Below are 24,124 nucleotides of genomic sequence, written 5' to 3' on the forward strand. Positions count from 1 at the left end.
ATCCACATTGAAGCAAATGGTGGGTATTTGTCATTTCTAATTGCTGAGTAATATTCCATTGTATACATAAACCACATCTTCTTTATGATCATTTTCTGTAAGTTAAAAAGCTGAGATTCAGAGCTACTTATTAAAGGCCACAAAGCTGAGAATCAAATCTGTGTGATGTAAAAACTGGTGAATTGGATCTCTAATCATCCAGCCATCTTCCTCTGATATTAACATCACACATTTATTGAATGTTTTCTAAATCCCAATTAATGCCAACTATTTTGTAGAAAAATCATCATTTAATCCCCACAACAACACTTTAAGTGGGTTCTATCCTTATTTGCGTATGCAGATGAATGGTCCTATGATTTAAAATTATTAGATACTTTATCAAATTCCTATAGTTAGAAATTGATGGATCCAGGATTTGAACCAGTATCTGTCTGAAAGCAGAGTCCAAATCTTGAACTATTGATCCCCTGTATTTTTGCCTAAATGTATTTGTCTGTAACCAATGCGTAAAGCCCAGTGTCTTGGAGCATAATCAGATCCCAGGTAAAATCCATCTGGAGTTTGTGAGGCTTTCTGAGCCAGCTGATGTTAGTTTGTTGATTTGGAAGCAAAGCTTTCCCTTCTTCTAGAAGAGCATGTGTTAACTCACACTAAAAAACACAAAGCAGTTCAGGAATTGGGTGTTGCAGTCCCCAGGGTAAAATGAAAACTACAATAGAACACGAAGAAGCAGTGTCATGGAAATAATGAAGGCTTTTTGGCATGGTTTTCTTGCAAGGAGGAAATTATTCATGAGAGAGAACGGAGGAGGGGAAGAGGCAAGATTCCACTCTTGGAAAGCACAGAGGATGAACATGACCTGCAGGGGTGGGTAAGTTAAGTGCAAAAGATCCTGTGTTTTGTAGAAGAAAACTCTGGATATAATTTTTAGGTTACATGAACTGTTTACATCCAACTATTTTGCCAGGAGTAGGTTCTTTCCTGCTCTTAACATTTTATTCATTAATCTAGAAAGACTCCCCACGCTCCAACATGAAAATCACTGTCTTTATTGGAAGAAATTCAATCTCCAGGAAAGGAATCATCTGTTTTAGTTACATTTTCCATAAAAAATTGATTTATCTGACCGCTATTTTTGCCACAGCACAGCCAGGTTATAAATAAACTCATAATAAGTCATTAAAGGCTTATTATTTCCAATCCCTTCCTGTGGGACGTCTTCTCTAACCACCAGCCCACAGGAATGATGCCGTCCTGGGTGCCATCTGGACTTTCTTTGTATGTCTGCCACAGCTATCTCGAGGACCTGTCACCACCTTGTGGGTGTGTCCAGCCTTGCATCATTTCCATTCTCCTATTTGATCCATTATACCTCCAAAAATCCCTGGTGCTGACCACAGGAAACAAGTTACTTAATCCTATCGTCCTTCATTCCAACAGCAAGTGTTCAATAAAACAAAATCAATGGTGCTTGCCACCCTGCCTAAGTGAAAAAAGTCACACTGAGGACTACAACGGTTTCTCACCAAACTGGAAAGAGCTTTGAAAAAATAGATCTTTATTTACTTGTAAAACATTTCAAGTTGAAGAAACTGAACTTGAGATCAGAAAAATGGAGGAAAGAGGGTTTGTTTGCAAAATGGCAGACTTGGCCAAGCCACCTAGCAAGGGAAATGCCTCATTTCATGAGGCAAAAGTCTCAGTATAAGGTGGACTGATGCATTGTACGTTTTAAGGTAATGATCAGGTCACAGATGATGGGGGAGGTAGGAAGAGGGAGGAAGGGAGGGGGAGGGATGGAAGGGGAGAGAGAGAATGAGTGAGCATACAGAAGAAAAACAGCCCAGAGGAACTCAGAGGAGCTCGATTTCCATAGAAAAGGAAGATGTCTACCATGTACTTTTTAATGCTAGCTAGAATGGTATCTGCCAACCAGCCTATGTTATAACAGTATCTATTTATCCATCCAACAAACTGATTGTATCAGCATTCTTGAAGATTGGTCTGCCATCGTTGTGCTCACCTTATTACCTTTCTAGAGGTCAATTACTGGGAAAATGTTCAGTTGCTAAGATGTCTCACCCACCTACCTTCTCCAGATTAGTCAGGTGTCAGTGAAGAGGTCAAGGTTGAGGTAGAGACAATTGGTATCAATAGTCGGAATAAACTACGAGGTAAATATGGAGAAAGCAGGATAAGACCAGTATTGATGAAGACACAGGTTCAAAGAGAACTGTCCTGGCCCACCATACATTTGCTGTTTCATGAACTTCATGACTCCTCCCATTCCCTTCTCTTCATGGGGCATAAGAATCATCTGAAGGTCCTGTTAGAATGCCGATTCTGATCTCGTAGTTCTGGGATGAGGCCTGAGAACCCGAATTTCTAACAAGTGATGTCCCTTGTGCTGGTCTAGGGAACACACTTTGAAAAGCACTAAGTTACCACAACATGGCAGAGTCTTGCTCACCTCTGTGTCAATTGCACTAAGTCAATGTTTGTTTATCTTAACTGGATTGTAATGGGGCAGCAATATTTGTTCTCAATGATCTGTCACCTCAGATATATAGCTAAAAAATCTGTTAATAGAGCATGGAGAAGAGTTTGGGTATGGACTAAGCAGATAAACCATTCACAGCCTACAGCTCCATAAGGACAACCAAGGCCAACAAAAATTGTCTAGCTCCGGTCGAAGGGAAGTTCTCAGATTATACCTGCATTTTTGGTGACCCCATGAGCGGCTAAATAAACTTGTTACTGGTTCTTTCACTTCTGTGGCTTAGATTTTATCATCTGTTTGGTATTACTGAGGAAGAAGGCATACAACTCTGGTCTTTCAGAGAAAGTACTTTTTTGGTAGTAGGACAGGGATATAGTCCAATCCTGCCCTGCACATGTAAACCAAACAGTCCAGTCTTCATAACCAAGCTAGTAGGTTGGCAGTCAATAAAAACAGGGCCTGGAAACTCGCTTTGAGTCTTTCCACCCTTGTTTATTCTAATTCTTGCTGTAGAAGCAAAGAGGAGGGTCATGAACTCTGTTTAAGGGCCAGGAAGATCTTTCTCCAAGGTGTGAAACCTATATGAAACTCTGAAGAATAAGTAGGTATTGGCTCAGGGGAATGGAAGGAGCATTCCTAGCTGAACAAAAAGCAGATGCAGAAGTAAACTTGGGATCTGCAAGCAACTGAGTGTGGCCAGAGTGCAGATTATGGGATCGGGAGGAGGAAGGGAGATAACACTGAGAAGGTGACAGAGGACAGATTGCGGCGAAACATGAGCTCTCCAAAGAAAGCATGAAGACCCCTTTGGAATGGCTTCATTTTCAAGGGAACACCTTGACTTTGAGGCCCAATAATGCTTCTCCTCTAAGAGATTGCCTGTGAGCCCATGCCATGTGCTCTCCGGTGGTCTTCCGGGTAGGCCTCCATGAGTTGCTAGGCAAGGCTCCCTCAACTGCTTCCCCACCTTCTGGCTTTCATATCTTCATTCTATAAGGGGCGTAGGAAACTGATAATTACAAACTGACATTTCTGTCCCAGGAAAATGGAATTTGGAGACTGGAGGTTTTAAGGCAACAGAATATCTCATAGTTTATGAACGATATCTGACATTAAATGCTGAGCAGATGTTGAAGATGGGTTTCTCATATGAGAAACACCCGGACATATATGTATGTATATTCCTTACCACATAATCCAAGGACTTTTATTTAGTGTTGTTGACTTTATGTTGTTGTCGCTTCTTCCCCTTAACATGCTTGGGGCATAACTTGAAATAGTCGCAACACGAATAGTAACCTGAAAATAGACAATGCTATTCAAGTAACGAGAATTTCAATATGAGAAAAGTCATGTGGTTTATGTTATTTGTATTCCACCAAAGAAGACAATCTCTTGCTATTTGCATTAACCCTTTGGTAACAGCTGTGGGACGTCTGCAAGACCAGTGTAAAAATTTTTGCATGTGCGTTTGAAAAAATGTTATATATAACATCTGTTTTCATTCATGGGTACAGTGCATTATTTCATCATGATGTATTCTTTGTGGTATTATTTTAGAAATCTATTACCCACAGATCACCAGAAGATCTCTTGTCCTGTCATCCTTGGGATAATGAACACTCTCCATATGTGTAAATCTGTCAGGCTCTGCCTCCCTGGAGTGACAGTTACTAATTTACAAATCAAAGAAATCATTCTTACCTTTTTTTTTTTTTTAAGTCAGTGACTGTTTTACTACAGAAATACAGGGTCATTAGCTTGAACTATAAAATATCACATCAAAGAGCTTATCAGCAGACAGCAACGTAATCTTCTTTGTTTTTTTTTTTTATAAAAAAAGATTTTTCAAATCAAGAAATTCCAAAATATATTCAATTTTTGGAACACTGATCGATAAAACAGTCCCAAATAAAACCTACTTTGAAATTCACATTGTACGTAAAAGCAACAAAATTAATCTAGCAATAAGGGTGCCTGAGTGGCTCAGTCGGTTGAGCATCAGACTCTTGATTTTGGCTCAGGTCATGATCTCAGGGTCCTAAAATTGAGCCTACATGGACCTCTGTGCTCTTTGGGGAGTCTTCTTGAGATTCATTCTCTCTCCCTCCCCTCTACCCTCCCCCTGCCCGTGTTAGTTCCCACTCTCTCTCAAATAAGTAAATAAATCTTTCAAAAACATTTATCTACCAATAAATTATTTTGTGTTGGGTTTCTTGGAACTTCTATAACTGATGTCCTAGCTAACGTTTAACCAGAGCTTTTGTTGGTCTATACAAGAAAGTTCTTCAGCAAGATATCAAAATAGACTTGGTTTTTTCCTTAGATGGGCCTCAAGAAACAGCTATGGTGGGTATAAGATATCCCTTGAAAAGAGCAGAAGTACTACCTGATGGATGCTCAGTTCTGTGGGATGATGTCACAACGCTTCCACTCTCTGTTGCGTGGCTCTTTTATTTTATTTTTTAATATTTTATTTATTTATTCATGAGAGACACAGAGATAGAGGCAGAGACACAGGTAGAGGGAGAAGCAGGCTCCCTGCAGGGAGCCCGATGCAGGACTTGATCCCAGGACCCTGGGATCACGCCTGAGCTGAAGGTAGACACTCAACCAATGAGCCACCCAGACGTCCCCGCATGGCTCTTTTAAATGAGTATTTATTAAACAATGTCTTATGGGACAGGCACTCTGAAAAGTCTTAAAAGAAGTCATTCTTACCCTTACTCCTCATGACTTTCAGGTACTAAAAAAAATGCCCAGAGAGAAGTTATTAATCATGAAATATATCTGAGATTTCAGAATGTGCTTTTGAGTGCTTCAGGTCAGAATGCTCCCTCCTGAAATGGCCAAGTTGGGGATGGATGGGAAGAGGGGAGCTCAAGACCCTCAGAGAATTCAGAAGGAAGCAGAAATCGGAGAAAGCACACAGCAAAGCACGAAACTGGAAATGTGAGTTTTGGGTTAAATGTAAAAAGAATACATTTGTCAGTGTTCCAGGAAAATTATTTCTGAATGGTTAGTTTATTCAGTATTACTCAGCGGAAGTTGAAGTGCATAAAAATAGAATAAACAATCAAATAAAAGATTGTTTTTCTTTAATAAGTTAGCAACCTCTCAATTTTAAGATAATCTTATTCAGACCTATTTTGTATTATGAAGACTGTTATTAGCACCAAAAGGAATGATTTATAATGTATTAAGGACTATTATATTCATTTAAATTGGGGAATAATCATGGTTTCTGCAAAACAGAAATGTTTTTAGATTAAGAAAAAAATCTGTTTCTTTGTCTTTGGCACTTTTTTCCAGGTTTAAAAATATCTTTTTTGGGGGGAGAGGAGGATGGGTGGCAGGAGAAATTAGAATCGTGCGCTATTAGATCTAATTTTTGCTCAGGAAGAAATTCGCTTTCTTGTCTTCAATAAGTGACATCTAATAAAATAAGCAAAGCTGAGAATGTGGTTGTGGCACTGGTTGCAAAATATCTTTATTAGGCTGGTGATACTTCTTTTATGCTAGGACTATGGAATAAAGGAGTGTGTGGTTGGAGTCTTGCTTATTATGCTTTATTAGGGCTTCAATCTTCTTTTTCTTCTGTGTTACATATCATTTTGCAACTTTCCTTGGAATTGTTTACTTTAAAATATTTTGGTAACCTCAAAGTTGATAGAAAGAATGAGAGATGAGATATGTGCCTGTGAGTCGTTGAATGATCTGGAGTTATTTTACCTAAGAACATTTACTCTTTCAAGTAATGGTGAAAAAATGAGAGCTACAAACACTTAGTAGACTATGCACAAGGAAAACCCTGGCCGCAAACATCCTTCTCTTTATCAGTAGTAAAACGGGGAGAGAATCTTCTGGAAGAAGGATTAAATCTCCTAGGTGACCTAAGAGAAGATGAGGATGAATGAATGGGAAGGGAAGACAAGTTTAGGCTAGATTAAGAGTCACTTGCCACGTCAACATCTGAGTAGCAGTAACAGGAGATATTTTTAAGGTGCGATATTACCATCGCTGCAGGTGTGCAAGAGGAAGCTCAGTTACACTTAGCAGTGCCATTTCTAAAGAGGACTCAAACCTTTAAGGGGTTTCTTTTTTTAAAGATTTTTTTATCCATGAGAGACAGAGAGAGAGAGAGAGAGAGGCAGAGACACAGGCGGAGGGAGAAGCAGGCTCCATGCAGGGAGCCCGAAGCGGGACTCGATCCCGGGTCTCCAGGATCACACCCTGGGCTGAAGGTGGCGCTAAACTGCTGAGCCACCCAGGCTGCCCATTGAAGGGGTTTCTAACTTGGGTGGCTCTTCAGGTTCCTTCTGCCCTCCTGACCTCCTTCCCTTCCTAAGTTTCTGCTCTGCTCTCCAGGGTAGCAGACAAATTCATGTTCTGGTCTTCTCGGCTTCTCACCGGATCATTGCTTTGGCACGCACATGGGGGTGTTTCTTGCTTTTCAGCTTTCCTCACCTCCTGGAACCTGAGGATCTCAGCATCCGGCCCATACGTATGACGGATGTGGAAACAGTGAACGGTCCCAGAAGGGCTTCCCCAGCCCCAGGCCAGCACCAGTACTGACAGTGAGGACCTGGGACGAGCTGGGGAGGTGTGCTGCTTGCCTCAGAGCCTCCAGGGGCCTGGTCTGAGCTACAGCCTTGCCCTTGCTGCTGAGCCAGTGCCCGTGGATGCGGGTGTAGACTGACCCCATGAAGCCCTCATATTCTTTCTCCTGGGGACAGTCCCTGCAGGGTGACATTCACAGCATCCTGTCTCAGTTCCCTAAAGCCCAACAGTTCATGCCCTTGGCAGATAAGACTTTTATCCCTTTCTTCGGATTCCTGTTCCCCTCCATAGTGATCCTACCTGTTCCTTTAATTTTTCAGCCTCTCTAAGTGTCCTTTTTCTGGTACTTATGACCCAAAGCACTTTCAGTTGCATAATGGTTTGACTATATACAAAAAAAAAAAAAAAAAGAAAGAAAGAAAGAAAATATGGGGCACATCCAGATGTCCTGCTACATCGAGGAAGCCCCCAAACAGACTTCAGACCATCACAGCTCAGGTTGCCATTATAAAGGATTGGATCCAATTTGTTCAGTTTACCCAGAAGAATGAATGGAAGCACTGCAGTGTGTGTGTGGGTGTGTGGGTGTGGTTGTGGGTGTGAGCATGGTGCAGTAGCAAAGCTGTGCCTGTGTGAAGCACAAGCCTGGCCTCTGGCACAGCGTTCATGCAGCCGGGCAGCCCTGGGCCTCAGCTAAGCTCCCAGCCCACCTAAAATAAGAAAGTTGGGTCAGATGATTCCAAAAGCCCCTTCTAGTTGCTCGAAGCTCTGATCCGGGCCGCTGAGGCACAGAAGGGTCAATCGCCTGGCCCAAGCATGCAGAGCCAGGAGCAGAGCTCCAAGACTTGGACCCAGGTGTGTTATCTTAACACCGAAGCCCTTTTGGAGACTCACTTGCAGCCCAGAGCATTCCGCCCTCGCCATCTCTCCCAGTGTTGGGGGGAAGCTGATGTGCCTCCAAATCTCGAGGCTGTCAGACCGGCGAATCCCTCTAAGGACAGTGGTTGACATCACCTGCCTTTTTCTGAGGGCTTGTCGGGGTCCCCTAAGTCACTAGTACAGCAAATGTGATGTTCCCGGGTTTCCCCTGGCTCTGGCACTGGCCGCGTGGTCTGCAGTTACCCGGTGTCCACGGGAGCGCTGTGATCGTGGGAAACAGAGTGAGCCCAAGCGTGGTCCCCGAACCACAGTAGCTCCTGACATCGTGGTTTACAACAGCTCCATTTCATTTTATGTTATTTTCTGAGCCAGAAAATGATCTCCTCCATACACTTCCCACGTCTCCATCTGTTGTCCAGCCCGGGTCTTTGGGCTTCCTCGGGGACTCAGCCCCTTCCACGGGGACTCCTGGCTCACATTGCCACGGGGCTAGTTGCGCTGCCTTCTACTGCAGGATGGAAGTGAGCTCAGTCCCCCGGAGGGCCTGCTGCTGTCCCCACATGTCAACCTTCTCTGGATGAACTGGAAAAAATAAACTAAAGGGAGAACCCGCTTCACAATCCCAGCTCCACCCCTCCTTGGGGCCACCGCCTTGGGAGAGCACCCTAACCTGGCCGAGACAGCACCTCTGGCTCTAACATGGGAATATGAATCCTCACTTGTCATCCGGACAAGAAACCATGTGTCACCGGCTCAGGAGCTCGAACAGAACACGCTGCCCTACACCAGTCAGGACGCTCCAGAGCACCCTGGAGTGTTTTCCGCACCAGTTTGGCATTCACTGTGCTTCTGATGAGTTTGAAAACGTGACAGAGACACTGAGTGGAGGGAAGCAAAAATGGATCAGTGACAGGGGAGGATTTCAGACGCTGGTCCCTGGATGAGAAAATAAACTTTCTAGTCGGGGCCGTGTGAGGTTAGAGAGTCATCGTGCCTTTGGAGTCTGGTGCGGCTGAGAATAAGGGCCTGGATGGCCTGGAGGACAAAGTCACTGGGAACCTGAGAAAAATCAGTGTTGCCACTGCCACCCTGCCGAGGGCTGACAATCAAGCAGCTAATCCCACTGAGGGACTGGAGAATTCAAATTGAAGCTGGGAGAGCGGGCAGATAGATCCCTGTGTGGGGGCGTGGGGGTGTCTCTTAGATCTCTCGGTGAGGACCTCAGGGCAGGCAAGATTAATCCCCATCATTGTGCCCCCCCCACACACACACAAGGGAGCTTGGGGGAGTTCCCTGGTCCACACAGCAGAGAAGAGGACTCCACCCATCCCATCCTGCTGCCTGGCTGGCTCTTGGGGTCATGGCACCTGCAGGTGAGCAAACCCACAGAGCCTTGAACAGAGGTGCAACCCGAATGAGCAAACTCAAGTTTGGGGTATTTGTTTTTTGTGGGGTTTTTTTGTTTGCTTTGGTTTGCTTTGGTTTGTTTTCTTGCTGTTGTTTTTGTTTTCTTTCAGGGCAGATTAAGTTTTACCCTTCAAAACTCCCCTGGAGATACAGAGGAATACTCACATATTTGCACTCTATTTTTGCATTGCAGGAAAAAGAAAAAAAACTGAAGGAACGTAAAATTAAACTGGGTAGTGTGTATGTGCAGGACCTCTGGACATTCAGATCTTGTCAAGTGTCTGTCCTTCCTCCTCTGGGCCTGTGCGCTTGGGACGATGACACCCCTGAATCCTCGCCCTTGTCTATAAATACTAATGCTACATGAGAAATCCTCTTGGCTCACCTCAGGTTTCTCTGTGGCTTCGTCTACCGTCCTGCACTCTCGTCTCTCCTGGGGTGAATGTGTGCTCTGGAGGAATCAAAGCACACAAATAATCAACCTTCCATGGATCTGGATACTTGAGGGGTGAATGAGGCTCATCAAGTGGACCTCATGACCATATGGATGACATATGATGAAGCCAAGCCCCGACTGCCTCTCTGCTGATCTCCCCAAAGGGAAGTTTCCTTTAATTCGGGAATACTCGGACTCTATCTGCGCTGAGAGAAAGGCAAACACAATGTTGTGAGATCTTTGAGAAAATGTCACTAAAATGGGTCAGCCTTTCTATTTCAGAGCCCTGCTCATCTGCAAACATTAAAGGCTAAAAATATGTACATGGTGTGCTCTCAGCTCAAGCTTTGGGAAGGCTTCGGATATTAACAATCGACTTGCAGCCCCGCAGCCCCTATGACTTTCCCAGGAAGAAGGTGTACATTTCTCGAAGACTCAGCATCACTCCCCACACCTCTTTTCCAGCAAGGAATTTGGACAATTTGGACAATACTAATCTCTTGGGGGTGGCAAGGGGATAGTGGGGAAATAGGCAGGACTTAACGAATCCAGCTTTTATGCACCCCGAACACAGAGTCAACCTGCCTGGGGAATATTCTCTGGGCTTGGCATCCAGTGCTAAATGCTAGATTTCCACATTTAACCTGGAAAAACAAATGCCAACATCAGCTTGGGTTTCTGATGCTCAACTTTTGTCTTTTTTCTTTTTTTAAAAAAAGATTTTATTTATTTATTCATGGGAGACACAGAGAGAGAGAGGCAGAGACACAGGAAGAGGGAGAAGCAGGCTCCCTGCAGGGAGCCCGATGAGGGACTCGATCCCAGGACCTTGGGATCACACCCTGAGCCCAAGGAAGATGCTCAACTGCTGAGCCACCAAGGTGCCCTGATGCTCAATGTTTCCCCTTGTCTCTCTACAGTATTCAGGTATCCTCCACAGTCTCCTAATCTGCATGGACAGGAACACAAACAAGAATTCCAAGTTGCCTAGCAGAGAGGACAGTGGCTCTGGAGGCAGGCACGCTCCATGCTGATTTCCAGTTTTGCCCCTAATGAGGTGTATAAATGATGCGACAGTTCACTTTTCCTCTCCCAACCATTTCCTCATCTAAGTAGAAATCATGGCGAGCTTGGGAATTTGCCGTGAGGCTTGGTGATGCTGGGTCTAAAACTCCTGGATTAGTTCTTGCTGCACCATCAGCACTATGTGAGTGCGGTGTGAGTATTATTACCGATGCCACTGTGATCACTTACTTGGCTTGATACGCTTGGTTCAATGTGCCGGATCTGGGGTCACACAATCATCTGGGGCCTGACGTCCCATCTGGATAGCTGAGTACTCTTTATTCCTAAATTCATGGTCTCCATACCTGAGCCAGTGAGATGGCTCAGATTTTTATGTTTTCCCAAACCCCTGGGTGTTAGAATTATTTGTGTGTCTCTCTTCTCCAGCCGGTGAACTCCTTGGGGACAGGGAGCAGATCTGATTCATGTCTTGTGCTTTGGGCCTCGTACAGGTGGGGCACGGAGATGTTCTCAGTTCTGCTTGCTGAACTCTTCGGGACTGTGTTTATGCTGGCCGCTGTCACCTCCTCCGTGGCTCTGTGGCTGCCTCTGGCTTTCCTGCCCTCCCTGCACCTCATCCCAGAGGAGGGCGGAGTTCCAGGAGGCAGCCCTCCCTCCCTCTCTGGCCCTGGCTTCCTGCTGAGCGAGGAGACTTTCTTCCCAGAGGTCAGTTAACAGTTCAGGCACGTATTGCTAATGGGAACACAATGAAACTTGACCTGAAAAAGCTTGCAGTGATTACTACAGTCATAATAATTTATATTCCAAAGAACTTGGGAAGGAAAGAGGAAAGAAATTAAGGAAGGAGCCTGAATAAGAAGGCCAGGAGGCAAAGAGGAAGGAAAAAAAGTAAGGCAGGAAATTCTTCTAAGAATCTGCTTGATGATGAGCCTGTGGCCAGACATCTTTACAGCATCCCGAGGGGTATTTTTTTTTTCATTTCTCTTTTAATATTGAGAAGACTATGACTCTGGGTAAATCACTCCCCAGATCATATATGTAGTAAGAGGTAGAATGACCACTGGAAGATGTTAAACTAGGTCTCAAACTTCCAAAAAGTATATGAGAAAACTATATAAAAAACAATCATTGACCAAACCAAAAGTCATCCAAACCCTATTTTGCTAGGTCCCCTCCCATTTCAGCATATGGATTTTAATACTAGGAAAAGCCTACATTAAATTTTATAAGGGGAGGCACCTGGTGGCTCAGTGGGTTAAGCATCTGCTTTGGGCTCCCAGGGTCCTGGGATCCAGCCCCTTTTGGGCTCCCTGCTCAGTGGGGAGTCTGCTTCTTCCTCTGCCCCTCACCCCCTCATGCTCTCTCTCTGTCTATCTCAAATAAAATTAAAAAATAAATAAATAAATTTTATAAGACATTAAAGGTTACATCCAGAAATGGTTGTAAGACCAAGTAAGAGTGACTAGCCAAGGGACTTTCCCAAGTAAGGCTCTGATTTTAGACAATTGCCCAAGGTTCTATTTTTCTCTCCCCATTCTTTTGACTTCTTAAGAATTCTCTGCCTCAGTAGGGGCATAACCTGCTTGCTCCTTGCTGAAGTTACTGGGAGCTCCCCGCTTCACTCTGCATGTATGGGCACAGGGTTTTACATTTTTAAATGACAGCTGAAATCCATAGGAACACACATCTTTTCACATTTGAAATTTTTAAAGAAATGACTTTGCTGCCTTGGTGCAAATAAAATGTTATGAAATGAGTATAAATCAAGAATCACTGTGATCTTTAATAATTACAAAACTTGCCAACGTTCCGCTGTTTTAGACATGCTGGTCACTAGTTTTGAAACAACTAATCTCAGATTGTGATCTCAGAATGCAAAAATCCGGTAGTTTCCTCTAGCTGTGCTCAGGGCATAGCAATAATTAGAAGGTCAATAATTTGTGGGTGAATGAGCTCCACCATTCAGGTTTCTTGTCTTCTATGTGGAATTACCTGGTCTGGTCAGCCTCCCTAGTTCTTGTCAGTCAATAATTCAGTGTAACTGCATTAGTCCAGAAAATATTTGCCAGGAAAACACTTCAGCTCATTTTATCTTGCAATCTTCCCTTCTCTGAAAGGTCACCAAAACTCTAAATCACCAGAGAATGTGGAAAAGGCGAGATCTGTGAACAGAGACTGGCCCGCAAAAATTGGAAATTTGGACCTGGTAAGCTGATGAATGTTTAACACCTGGGTCTCTGAAAAAAAAAAAAAAAAAAAGTCTAAGTTTGCTGATATCAAGTATAATGAGTACACAATTTATAAATCATAATAAAATATAAAAATATATATGAAATATATAAATTCCATATAGGCAATTGCTTCTCACGAAATGATTTCGTTGGCTTTTGCCAAACTCTTGTATCCATAGACAAAATATGGTTTCAATGGACAGACGAGTACAGTTCCAACATGAATGTGAGTTTATGCTTTATCTTAGCAAGTAAATCAAAGAGAAACAACGAAGAAGTATGTCTGAACTTCACTCATTTGTCGATGATGTGAGCAACTTCTTTGCTGAATTGGATAATCGCTTTCAAATGCTGGAAGAATGTTTACTTATAATGCACACCATGTTTATTCACTGTGTTTCAGCTACAGGCATCACACTTATTTAAGTTTCATCTGCATTAACGTTTTCTCCATAATCTGCTTAAGTCTAAATAATCAACAAATGAAAACTTGTATTACTGTACTTGCCAAATTCCATGGTGTAAGTTGACACCCAGGGCTCATTTCCATCAACCAATGTGACATCACTAAAGCCTGATTTGGAAGGAGAGTCTCAGTAGCTAGACGTTACATAGCATCTCCAACATAGAGTTAAAATAGAGGTAAACAACCTCAAAAGCATAGATAATGTGTAGTAAAGTAGCAAGTGATGAGTTTTGAGTATTATTACCCTAGCTTTTAATATCATTTGATTGTAAATTCACATAATTTCACATTTAAAAAGTACTATGTTTAACCATCAGCTAGCAAACTTCCGAAGATTTAACAATTGGCTCCTCCGGATGATATAAGCCAGCTCTAACGAGTCACTGATTTTGAGGTTGAGGAGGAAGTACAGATGATAACTGAATGCATTTCAGAGCACTGATTTCAAACTTGACCCTGTCTTCTAGCTCGTTTCTGTTTAATTCTAACCAAGCAATCTGTCACAGAGATGAAGGGTGCTCCATTCCTCATCTCCACTTGCTAGGAACAGTGGGCTGCTTCAAATTGGCAAATGTACAAAAGCTGATATGACGCAAATACAAAACTCAAGGTTTTGCAGATGTGATCAAAGTAATGAGTATGAATATTGACCAGTTCCTTCAAGCAAACACTTGATATACATGTTCCTTATTCAATTTCCAACTCCTGCATCAGATGGTTTGAGCAAATTAGATTCTGGGAAGAAACTCCATTAGGATCAATGAGTTGAGTATATGAAAAAGGTTTAGTTCTTCTCTTTGTTTTTAATTTTTCCCATTGGTACATTTTATTTATTTATTCATTCATCCATTTATTCATTTATTTATATATATTTTTTTATTTTAGAGAGGGAGAGAAAACAAATGTGTGTGTGCTAGAGTAGGGGGAGGGACAGAGGGAGACAATCAGGGTGGAGCCGGACATGGGGCTGGATTTCATGACCCTGACTTGAGCTCATGACTTGAGCCTAAACCAAGAGTCAGACACTCAACGGACTGAGCCACCTGGGTGCCCCTCTCATCAGTACATTTTAAAATTGTCTCTAAAGGTATCTTTTTTACATTTTTGTGTAGAGAAAGAATATATTTTACTATAAGTAGTTTTTAAATTCTCTGGAGATTCAGACTTCAAAATCAAACAAAGGAACAAAAGAGACACTGAAATTTAAAAAGCGAGGGCACCTGGGTGGCTCAGATGGTTAAGCATCCGCCTTCAGCTCAAGTCATGATTCTGGAGTTCCGGGATCAAGCTCTACATTGGGCTCCCTGCTTCTGGGAGAGCAGGCTTCTCCCTCTGCCCCTTGCCCCACTCGTACTTTTGCTCTCTCTCTCAAATGAATGCAACCTTATAAATTAATAAATAAATTAATTAATTACAAAACAGATGAGAAGTGGCAGACATTTCATTGAATTTAGTCCAGCATGGATCTTATAAGTTTGATTGATTTTTAAAAACTTTTTCCTAGGGGAGTGATGAGCTTACTGAAAGAGACAGATACTGAAAAAAAATCACAGTAATCTCCAATATGTTATTCAGAGTATTTGTCCAAACCAAGAAGTTTCTCATTACTTTTTTCTCTAAAAAACAGCCTCATTTGTCAATGACATTAAAGGTTAAAGCATGCCACCTGTATTTAAAGGATAAAAAGAGAATAGTATGAAAAACCTTATTGAAATAAATTTAACAAGTTGGATGAAATGAACAATTTCCAAAAAACCCTATAAATTACCAAGAGTGTTAAGAAAAAATGGAAAACTCAAATAGCTCCATTATTAGAGAAATTTATTTATAGTGAATAGCAGTCCCACAAAATTCCCTCCAGTTCCATATAGTTTCCTGAGTGAATTTTAGCAACTTTTACAGAAAAAATTAATAATAATTCAACCAAAAAGGATTCAAGAAAATTGGGGAAAAAAAAGAATAATTTCCAACTCCTTCTAAGAGGCTGACATTACCCTGATATCAAAATCAGGCAAAGGTCTTGCAAGGGAAGACTAAGACCATATAAACATTGGTGCAAAATCATTCTTTTAAAAATATATTTTATTTATTCATTTGAGAGAGAGAGTGCGAGTGCTTGTGTGTGAACAGGGGGTGAGGAGCCAGGGAGCAGAGGGAGAGGAAGAAGCAGACTTCCTTCTCAGCAGGGTTTGATCCCAAGACTCCAAGATCATGATGCTTAACTGACTGGACCACCCAGATGCCCTAGTACTGGTGCAAAATTCTTTTTTTTTTTTTTTTTTTTAAAGATTTTATTTATTTATTCATGATAGTCACACAGAGAGAGAGAGAGAGAGAGAGAGAGGCAGAGACACAGGCAGAGGGAGAAGCAGGCTCCATGCACCGGGAGCCCGACGTGGGATTCGATCCCGGGTCTCCAGGATCGCGCCCCGGGCCAAAGGCAGGCGCCAAACCGCTGCGCCACCCAGGGATCCCACTGGTGCAAAATTCTTTTTTTTTTTTTTTTTTTTTTAAAGGTTTTATTTATTTATTCATGAGAGACACAGAGACAGAGAGAGGCAGAGACACAGGCAGAGGGAGAAACAGGCTCCATGCACCGGGAGCCCGACGTGGGATTCGATCCCGGGCCTCCAGGATCGCGCCCTGGGCCAAAGGCAGGCGCCAAACCGCTGCGCCACCCAGGGATCCCTGGTGCAAAATTCTTAACAAAATTTTATCTAATGGAATATAGCACATTTGGCATAATACCAGGAATTCTGGGTGGGTTTCACATTTGAAAATCAATGTAACTCACCATCTTAGTGAGTTTTGGTGGCTATAACAAAAACACGACTGACTGGTTGGCTTAAGCAACAAATCTTTATTTCACACAGTTCTGAAGTTTGGGATGTCTAAGGTCAAGGTCCCAGCAGGTCCTGTGTCTCTTGAGAGCCCTCTTCCTGGCTTCCAGATCTTGTATCCTCAATGATGTATCCTCAACATCATATCTTCACCTTTCCTGCTTGTATCCTCACATTGTGGAAAGCAGAGAGAAGAAGCAAGCACTTCTAGAAGAGCACTAATCCCATGGAGGGGGGCCCACCCTCACGACCTGATCATCTCGAAAGGCCTCACCCAACACCACCACATTGGGCATTAAGATTTCAACATGCGGACTTTGGAGCACTCACTTATTAACAGACTAAAAAACATCATACGTCAAGAGATGCAGAAGAACTGTTTGACACAATCCAACATCCATTCCTGAGAAAATCTTAATAAATTTGTCAAAACAAATAAGTAAGCAAGACCCTAGGCAAATTCTTTTTTTTTTTTTAATATTTCATTTATTTATTCATGAAAGACACACAGAGAGAGGCAGAGACACAGGCAGAGGGAGAAGCGGGCTCCATGCAGGGAGCCTGATGCAGGACTCGATCCTGGGACTCGGGGATCACACCCTGAGCCAAAGGCAGACGCTCAACCACTGAGCCACCCAGGTGTTCCGAACCCTACGTAGGCAAATTTGATCTCCAAGCAAATCTTCCTCATCTACAGAAAATAAATTTCATCTCTTTCTCCTGAATTTCTCCAGCATCAATCCTTTCTACTTTTCACTCCTCACTTGTTTGTCAAGTTGTGGGTTACATAAATAATTTGCTATTTTACTAGGCAAAATGCATTGCTGTAGATTTAGAAAATCAGTCTCTGCCCCATAGCAGGGCTGCCCTTGAATTGGTCACCTTACCCCTCCAGAGCCTGTTTCTTCATTTGTGAAATGGATGTTTGAATGTGACCCATTTGAAGGAATAAATCTGCATGAAGCCCTAGTGTTTATTGTAAGCACTGCCTTCGCTGGCTCCCAGCATGCCACCTGCTGCTGTAAGGCCTCTGGCTTCCTCTTCTTTGTAGCCCCAAGTGCAGACCAGACCGAGCCCGTAGGAGCAGGACTGGACAGTGTCTGCGGTGGATCTGATGGCACTGTGGGGACATGCTCCACCGCTGGGCACCGGGTCAAAGAGAGCTCAGTGCTTTCTATAATCACTGCCATCAACGGAGACCATCCCAGATCTGAGCAGTGCAAGCCCTCTGGGCCTTGGCACAATTTGTAGCCCAGATTAATTAGTTAATGTTCACAGAGCACTTTGAAGATGGAAAACGCTGTGGGAGTGCAAAGCCCATTAATGATCATCATTATATAAATTTGAGCTCCAAATTCAGCAATCGTAATTGGAAGTTGCTGATTCACATCAGGGCAGCGTCCAGGATCCAGAAAGCCTTTGTGAAAGGTGTCAAGAGCTTCTTGGCCCCGAATATTTAGGGGCACAAAGGGTGCTCCAGGAAGCACGTAGGCCCTGTCCCTCCTAAACCACCCTGTTAGAAACGGCCCAGTAATGCCACCTGCCTGCAAGATGACTCACTCAGTTTTCAGTGACCGTATGCTGGGAACTTGCTCTACGGGAAGCCCAGTTCAAATCCACATGTAGTAGAACTCAAAGTCCTACCCCTGCCCTTGTGCTAAGGGCTTGGGGGTCATAGATGGGCGGGTCCAGCCCCCAGCTCTGGTACTTTTACTGAGTGTGACTTTGGAAAGGCTGTATCACCATGTAAGCCCCAGGACCCTCGTGTCTAAAACAAGCACAAATGGAGGGTCAGCCTATCAGCCCTCCAGAGCTGGCTCTAAAACATCTAGTAAGAACCCAACGCATCTTGAGTGCTTAGTCACTCTTACTCACTCTTACTATTTTGTTACCAAACCATTCCCATGATACTAGAGAAACAGCACTTTTGTGCTTATACCCATTGATGTGGATTTTGATTGGCCTTTGCTAGTTAGGGCTGTTTTTTGTGTTTTTTTTTTTTTTCTTTTTTTTTGAGGACAATCTCCCCTTGGCCGCTGAGGATCCGCCTCCCTCTTACCCCCCCGCCCCCGCCACCTCAGTGGTCTTATTAAAGGAAGGAGAAAGGCATTTTGTTCAATGTTTTCTCCTGCTTGCCACAGCTCTCACGGCCCTCAATAGCTCATTGTCAATGACCTAGTTAGTCGGCGGAATATCTCACTTTTGGAAGCAACTCGGTGTCCCTGAGTGCTCTGAGCGCAGAAGGGCGATCAAAGTCCTGCCATACCCTGGCACAGCCTCTTGGCCTCCGGCAAGGCGGTTAAAAGCACACACTTTAAAGGCCTCAGACTAAGCCACATCTTGGTGCTAAGAGAACATGGCAAGGGTTCCTTCCTTCCGTTAGGTTGTGCTGACTAAACTTCGCATGGAGCCAGCCCAGCTGCCTGCCGCACCCCCTTCCCCCCCGCATCCCTCCAGCCCCTCCCTCCCGGTGGTCCTGCCATCCCCACGGCCCTCCCCGCCAAGCTCCACTTGAGAAAGCTCGAGATGGAGTTCTCCACAGGCACGTCAGGGGGAAGCCCTTTGAAGATGCAAAGGGTGTGTGTGAGTCATTCATAATCATCGTGATTCATAAGCCAACTTCAGAGGCCAGGTTCTCTTTAATACTCATTATCCCTTCAATAGACCGAGTTGGGCCAATAGTTAATTTGCAAATTGCAGGACTCAGTAAGGTGAGACTCTGCAGGCAGGGTAATTCATAAATTATTTTTTAAAGGGAGGTTGGGTCTATTCAATTTTCCAAATTTATTACACACATGAGACAATCTTTGCTAATTCCCTCCCCTCGAGGCTCAAGAGAGTTCATCATCAGCCCTCCTCCCTCTGTCCTCTGCCACCCTCATGTGGGGGCTTGCAGGTGCTATCATCCACACCTTAGGCTGCCAGGTTGTCACGGGCAGAGGGTGTCGCTCACAGAGGGCCCTCAACCAGCACTTGCTTATCGTAAGACGCGTCATGCCTACCCTCCTTCTCTGTGCCTTTGAGTTGGGCCTCATCTCTCAGCTGAAAGGCAATAAAAGTGAGTCCTAGAAACCACTCACAGTAACGCCTTCACTCACCCTAACTCCGAACTCCTAAGTCTAAGGCTTAACTCCTAGTAACTCAGAATATGACCTTATTTGGAAGTGGCGTTGCTGTAGATGCCATCAGTTGACACGAAGCCACACTGGAGTAGGCACTCCTGAGCTAATATGACCGGTGTCCTGAGAAAATGCTAATGTGTAGATACAGAGACACCCAGGGGGAAGCTTCACAAGGACAGGAGTTTGGAGTGATACACCTACAAGCCAACCAATGCCAACAATATCCCGAGAAACAGAAGAAAGGCAAGGGAAGGCAAGGAAAGAGTTCCCTACAGGTTTCAGAGAGAGTGTGAAGCCATCAACACCATGATTTCAGGCTTCAGGCCTCCAGAATCATAAGACAAGCAATGTATGTGGTTTTAGGGCACCCGGTTTGTGGTACTTTGTCACAGCAGCAGCCTTGGCATACAAAGACACGGGCACATGGCAGAGATGACATCTCCTATGCCTGAGTTGAGGCCAGGACAGCACTGGCGCCCAAGTTTAAAGATTACGTAGCGTTAAAATGTTCCATCTTTATACACATGATCTAATTTAATCATCTCAACAACCTGATGAAGTGATTATTATTGTGTTTCTTTTTTTTTTTATTTGTTTTTATTGAAGTTCAATTTGCCAACATATAGTATAACACCCAGTGCTCATCCCATCAAGTGCCCTCCTCGGTGCCTGTCATCCAGTCACCCCAACTCCCCATCCACTTCCCCTTCCTTGACCTTTGTGTGTTTCCCAGAGTTAGGAGCCTCTCCTGGTTTGTCTCTCTGACATTTCCCACTCAGTTCCCCTTCTTTTTTTATAAACTTTTTTTTTATAATCCCTTTCACTATTTCTTACATTCCATATATGAGTGAAACCATATAATTGTCCTTCTCCGATTGACTTATTTCACTCAGCATCATACCCTCCAGTTCCATCCACATCAAAGCAGATGGTGGGCATTTGTCCTTTCTGATGGCTGAGCAATTGCACTACTGGGGATTTACCCCAAAGATATAGATGCAGTGAAACACCGGGACACCTGCACCCCAATGTGCAAAGCAGCAACGCCCACAATAGCCAAACTGTGGAAGGAACCACGATGTCCTTCGACACACGAATGGATAAAGAAGGTGTGGTATATTATTGTGTTTCTAACTCACAGATAAAGAAAGACACTGAGGTTCAGAAAGATGAGGAGACATCTCTAATCTCACAGCCAATAGATGGCAGACCCAGGGCCACATTTCCATGCTCCTAAGCCTTCACTTGCGTTCTCTGGACTGTTGTCTGCAGATTCTCGAGCTGGAACCATGATCTGCTCACCTAGACTTTTTAAATTATTCTTGGCTGCTCGGTGGCCACAGAGTTCCCCCTGCGTCACTTTGGTAATGGCGGCTGAGGAGAAGGCTGATCTTCTCTGAAGCTCTGTCCCCCCTTCTCTCCATAGGAAGAACTTGTTGACCGAGGGACAGACATCATTGACAGGACAGTTGACAGACAGGAGTGCCTCAGCTGACAGAGGCTCCCTATCCCTGATTCAGCTGACAGAAGGAGACACACCAGTTAAGAGTGATGGCGGCTAGCTGAAAATACACACTAATCTAATCTTCTGGTTGTTCTAGATGAATCTCAGGAATGTGGGAGGCTAGCATGTCAGATAGGCAATTATTGGCCGGACGCAGGATTGCATAATGCAGTGATGACTCGGGCTTCCTGCTTCAGCTCGCATGTGGGGAGCTTGCCAAAGAGGGTTTATCTTCCCAAGAGAAACATGCCAACTTTGGGAGGATATGAAGTAACTGTCATTATGGGAAAAAAGACATGCCTAATGTGAAAATAGTCGAGGTCTCCTTCAGCTTGTGCTCTGAATCCCTTTCCATTTTTCTTTTTTTTTCTTCCCTTCTGGCTCTTTCTCTCTTTCTGTCATTTGGTCTTTCTCTGCATCTCCGTGTCCCTTTCTTTGGTTTTGCTTCGGTTTAAACTGGCCTCCCTGCTTTTCGTTCAGAGCTCCACTAAGACTGATGTCATGTCTGAGGAAAGTGCCTCGATGCATTTCCCATGAAAGAAGATGCTGATAAAAAGTCTCTGTGTTGGTCTTGCACTGAGGGGTCCATGAATTGAAGGGTCATATTAATCTGCAACACGTGGGCTGATCTCTGTCTCTCTGGCAACCAAACAAGCATCTGCTTTTTCCCCACGAAGACCACATCACATCCCTACACCTGCACATACCACAACAGCTCACAAAACAAACAACTAAACAAAACCAACCAAACAAACAAACCCACGGGTCTCCTCTGGTCTCCTTGAAATCCTGCCTCAGAACTCCTCAGAGGGGCCTCTAAAATGCTTTCTGAGAGAAAAGTGACTCCTGGAAACAAAACCAGAGAGGAGGCACAGAAAGGCCTCCTGGAGGTATTTCTTAGTTTTCATAGAAGGATAGTGAGGCACAGAGTGGCAGGGTCACGGGCACTGAGTTACGCGGTCTCCCACTGGAGCTTCGGGCCCTAGAAGCCACAGCTCGGAAGTCCAGGCCCAGTTGTGCACGAATGCATCATGCGTCCTCTCTTCCTGTTAAGTAAGACACATCGTGCGGCTGTAAAAATGTAATATGGCAGCTAAGAAACTATGGAAGGGTACAGAACTCCGAGAACATGTATATTTATAGAAAACCCCTCAGGAAGCATTTATTATTTTCTAGGAGGATCTTGCACCGTGAAGAAAATGTTATGTCATTTAAGTGATAGCACTTAGAGACTGGGGAAAAGGGAATTAAAGTTCTCATGAAAATCTTTTTCTGGGAACTGAAAGGGGTTAGCATTAATTACCTAGAAAATACACCCTGTTCACTCAAGTCCATATAGAGTGATTAACCACTTGCTGAATATTTACTATTTGCCAAGCTCCATGGTAGGCATTTGAAGAAAATTAACTTACATCTTTTTTTTTTTTTAAGTGAAGTTTTATAGTCCTTTTTGCAATATGAAAATCCAGTTTGGAGAGGTTAGTCAACCGGCTTAAATCGTTGTAGTTGGTAAGATGGTCGGTCAGCACTGACACTCTGGGCGGGATGACTCCTACACTGGCCCCCTCTCCCCATACTCTCTCCCCATTCTGTGCAGGGACTCACCCAGGTACAGATGAAAGCAAGATTTTATTTCATTAGGTGGTATAACTCTTTCCCTCCTGTGCCCTCTATATAACCATGTGGCCATTCAAGAAATGCCGAGGGAATTTTACATTGTCACAACCTAATTGACCTAGATGCCAGGATTCCTGGTAAAGAATCGAAAGTATCGTGTTCACATTCCTGACTTTCCTCCCAAATAGCACGTATCCATCCATGACCCTCTGTGACAACTATCCAATAAATGCTCAAAATGTAGATACCGTATTTTCTTTTCTTTCTTTTTTTAAAAGTTTTTATTTATTTATTCGTGAGAGACACAGAGAAAGGCAGAGACGTGTAGGGGGAGAAGCAGGCTCCCTGCAGGGACCCTGATGCAGGACTTGAACCCAGGACCCTGGGATCATGACCTGAGCCAAAGACAGATGCTCAACCACTGAGCTCTGGGCATCCCTGAACACAGTGTTTTCAAGATGAGATTCATAGAACAACGTGTGTCAACCTCCTCCCTAAATAGGGTTCGAGACTTGCAGGGAGGCTTATGTTTTGTCACTGTGTTCTCGTAACATTACCTAAATACATAGAGATCCTGAACGTCACACGACGGGTGGCCACACCTTGTTGTGCTTTATTTTATCAGTAAAATCTCTCCGTGATAAATGCTGTCAACTCCCACCCTGCCACAGATTCTTCCAGCTGGATCATCCTTTATGGAACAGAGTTCCTGAGCCAATTTTGAGCTCCAGTATTTCTATCAGATTTTAGAAGTCTCACCCTGAGGCAGGTGGGGTGTGAGGGTGCAGAATGAGACCTGCTAACTCACTCTGCTGTGGTCGATTCAGGATGGGTCTTGGTGTCATCAGCTCCCAAGACACACGCCACCTCCATCATAGCCCTCCTCCTCCTCCTCCTCGACCTCCGGCCCTCTCCACCCTGTTCTATCAACCACTTCATCCCCAGCATCACCATGACCGATCTTTAACTCTATGAGAAAGAAATAATGATCTTCATTTTCTTTGGCTGATGGGGCCCCGGAGTTCCCTTGCCACCCATTGGGGTTGACACTGGAGATCGCCTTAGCTCCCTTTGCTCATCCAACTCAATGTAGATTTTCTAATTCTTTGTTCTCCTTCCTTAGAAGCCATTTGTAGTTGAAATCCCGGAATGCCTTGTGCCCAAACTCAGAGTTAGGATATTCCCAGGAAACTTCCTGTATATTAAAACACTGTGAACTGTGCGTCATTTTTAAGAAGTCTTTGGCCTCCTGACACAAGTTACCTTCTTGTGTTGGGCTCTTGCCACTGCTTTCAGCAGCTCCCTGAAGAACGACTTGCCCAGGAGCTCCTGAAGGCAGCTGCAGACAAGTGCCCATGCCCAGGACAGATGGACAATCCTTTCTCTGGGTCCTTGGATGCTTTTTTCCAAACTCAGTTCCACCTGGTGCTGTGGTCAGATCTGCACCTGGTACAGATCCTTTTAAACTCTGTTCCTGTATGGTCTGAGCATCAGCAGTGTTTCTCTCCCTCTTGCTTAGGGCCTATCACCTGG

General features: G+C 44.0%; 1 long non-coding RNA gene across 1 annotated transcript; it reads left to right on the forward strand.

The window, feature by feature from the left end:
* Positions 1-756: 756 nt before the first annotated feature.
* Positions 757-17,124, forward strand: LOC112664810 (uncharacterized). The gene is made up of 4 exons (XR_003140003.3): positions 757-874; positions 11,303-11,516; positions 12,929-13,017; positions 16,382-17,124. It is a non-coding gene; the product is annotated as an uncharacterized LOC112664810 (long non-coding RNA).
* The last annotated feature ends 7,000 nt before the right edge of the window (positions 17,125-24,124 follow it).

This window comes from Canis lupus, chromosome 17, assembly GCF_003254725.2.
Source record: "Canis lupus dingo isolate Sandy chromosome 17, ASM325472v2, whole genome shotgun sequence".
NCBI classification, from domain to species: domain Eukaryota; kingdom Metazoa; phylum Chordata; class Mammalia; order Carnivora; family Canidae; genus Canis; species Canis lupus.